Source organism: Martes martes, assembly GCF_963455335.1.
Source record: "Martes martes genome assembly, chromosome: 12".
Classification (NCBI taxonomy): Eukaryota; Metazoa; Chordata; class Mammalia; order Carnivora; family Mustelidae; genus Martes; species Martes martes.
In genome coordinates this window covers 23,898,703-23,901,843 of record NC_137900.1, presented here as the reverse complement: position 1 = coordinate 23,901,843, position 3,141 = coordinate 23,898,703, and positions in this window count along the sequence as shown.

Here is a 3,141-nt window from a genome sequence, read left to right as displayed (position 1 = left end):
AGTAAAATAGAAAAGGAAGATCCTGAGGTGGCATGAAGCAGATAGTCCAGTAAGAGTGCCAGGAGAGCCAACAAAAATGGCGATGTTGCCATAGTTACCAATAAACACACACACACACACACACACACACACACACACACACACAGGCAGCCTACAATCTCCATGTTGGTAAGATAGTGAAAACCAATAAAATAATCTCTCCTCTGTACTTTAATTAGTATGTTCCAGCCTTTGGAGATAAGCCAGAATGAAAAAAAAATGTCTTTAATTCTGCCTGTTAGTAGATTCTAGCCTTATGAAACCCTCTCTGAAGTGAAGCCTCTGGTACATATCAGTGTAATTAGAGACACAGCACCCTTCTACCATGAATGTAGTCTCCTAATTAGGGAACTGACCTGAGCTGTGGATCATTCATGCGGGCCGCCCGCCAACGGTAATACAGGAAAGACTCGGGTTCCAGTCAAGTCACACTTTTGTTAGTTCTGTATCACCCAGACGAGCGACTTTTGTCTCAGAGACAAAATCAGTAAAAGCTAACAGTGGCTTATCATTAGCCCAGTGCACTGTATATTCACTTTTTTCTTTGTTATATTTCAGTCAGACATTTACAAGTGAAATCTAAACACGTATAGTAAGCTGATCAGTGGGATCATAAGCACAGCCTTTATCCAGATACTCACAGATAAAAGACAAAATGAAAGTAAGGTCAGTGGGGGGTGGGAATGGGGGGTGGGGGGGTTCCATCTGTAATGTGGCTTAAGCATAATTTAAAAATTGGACCGGAAGGAAAAGTAGGCCTCAAGGCTATAATGAAGTACATTTATGATGTCTTCCTTTCTATTCTAATCTACTGATTTTTCCCATAGAGATATGTAGGATCTGACAAGCATCCTCTGTCTGCCAACTGCGGCATCCATTATGAAGATCATAGACAGACGTGATTAGAAAGAGGGATGATATTGGTGAAGTCGCAAAGAGGAGAGGAAGCATGTTGGTTCTGTAAATCTAACAGAAGTGTGTGTGGGCCCAGTGGTCTGCTAATCCAAGGGCATAGATCTGTGGTAAATACTGTCATAAATGAATGGAAAAGACCGGGGTAGTTTGAATTCATGTCTATTTTACATGCCCCTCTTATTTTCATTTGGGCCCATTTTCCAGACCCTGAATCTAGTATATATATGCAGTTCCACAAGACAAAACCAAGTATAACCTTTATGTTTTATATAAATATTAAATAATATTAAATATTTTATATTTATATAGTTGAGGGTCTATTTCTGGGCTCTCTATTCTGTTCCATTGCTCTATATGTCTGTTTCTGTGCTAGTACCATACTGTCTTGATGATTACAGCTTTGCAATAGAGCTTGAAGTCCAGAATTGTGATGCCACCAACTTTGGCTTTTTTTTCAATACTCCTTTCGCTATTCGAGGTCTTTTCTGGTTCCATATAAATTTTAGGATTATTTGTTCTATTTCTTTTTTAAAAAGTGGATGGGATTTTGATAGGGATTGCATTAAATGCATAGATTGCTTTAGGTAGAATAGACATTGTCACAATATTTGTTCTTCCAATCCATGAGCATGGAATATTTTTCCATTTCTTTGTGTCTTCCTCAATTTCTTTCATGAGTACTTTATAGTTTTCTGAGTATAGATTCTTTGCCTCTTTGGTTAGGTTTATTCCTAGGTATCTTATGGTTTTGGGTGCGATTGTAAATGGGACTGACTCCTCAATTTCTCTTTCTTCTGTCTTGTTGTTAGTGTAAAGAAATGCAACTGATTTCTGTGCATTGACTTTATATCCTGACACTTTACTGAATTCCTGTACAAGTTCTAGCAGTTTTGGAGTGGAGCCTTTTGGGTTTTCCACATATAGTATCATATCATCTGCAAAGAGTGATATTTGACGACTTCTTTGCCGATTTGGATGCCTTTAATTTCTTTTTATTGTCTGATTGCTGAGGCTAGGACTTCTAGTACTGTGTTGAACAGCAGTGGTGATAACGGACATTCTTGCCGTGTTCCTGATCTTAGCGGAAAAGCTTTCAGTTTTTCTCCATTGAGAATGATATTTGCAGTGGGTTTTTCATAGATGGCTTTGATAATATTGAGGTATGTGCCCTCTATCCCTACACTTTGAAGAGTTTTAATCAGGAAGGGATTCTGCACTTTGTCAAATGCTTTTTCAGCATCTATTGAGAGTATCATATGGTTCTTGTTCTTTCTTTTATTAATGTATCGTATCACATTGATGGATTTGCGGATGTTGAACCAACCTTACAGCCCTGGAATAAATCCCACTTGGTCGTGGTGAATAATCCTTTTAATGTACTGTTGGATCCTGTTGGCCAGTATTTTGGTGAGAATTTTCGCATCTGTGTTCATCAAGGATATTGGCCTGTAATTCTCTTTTTTGATGGGATCCTTGTCTGGTTTTGGGATCAAGGTGATGCTGGCCTCATAAAATGAGTTTGGAAGTTTTCCTTCTATTTCTATTTTTTGGAACAGTTTCAGGAGAATAGGAATTAATTCTTCTTTAAATGTTTGGTAGAATTCTCCTGGGAAGCCATCTGGTCCTGGACTTTTGTTTGTTTGGAGCTTTTTGATGACTGTTTCAATCTCCTTACTGGTTATAGGTCTGTTCAGGTTTTCTATTTCTTCCTGGTTCAGTTGTGGTAGTTTATATATCTCTAGAAATGTATCCATTTCTTCCAGATTGTCGAATTTGTTGGCGTATAGTTGCTCATAATATGTTCTTAACTGTTTGTATTGCTTTGGTGTTGGTTGTGATCTCTCCTCTTTCATTCATGATTTTATTAATTTGGGTCCTTTCTCTTTTCTTTTTGATGAGTCTGGCCAGGGGTTTGTCAATCTTATTAATTCTTTCAAAGAACCAGCTCCTAGTTTCATTGATTTGTTCTGCTGTTCTTTTGGTTTCTATTTCACTGCTTTCTGCTCTGATCTTTATTGTTTCTCTTCTCCTGCTGGGTTTAGCTTTCTTTGTTGTTCTTTCTCCAGCTCCTTTAGGTGTAGGGTTAGGTTGTGTATTTGAGACCTTACTTGTTTCTTGAGAAAGGCTTGTACTGCTATATATTTTCCTCTCAGGACTGCCTTTGTTGTGTCCCACAGATTTTGAACC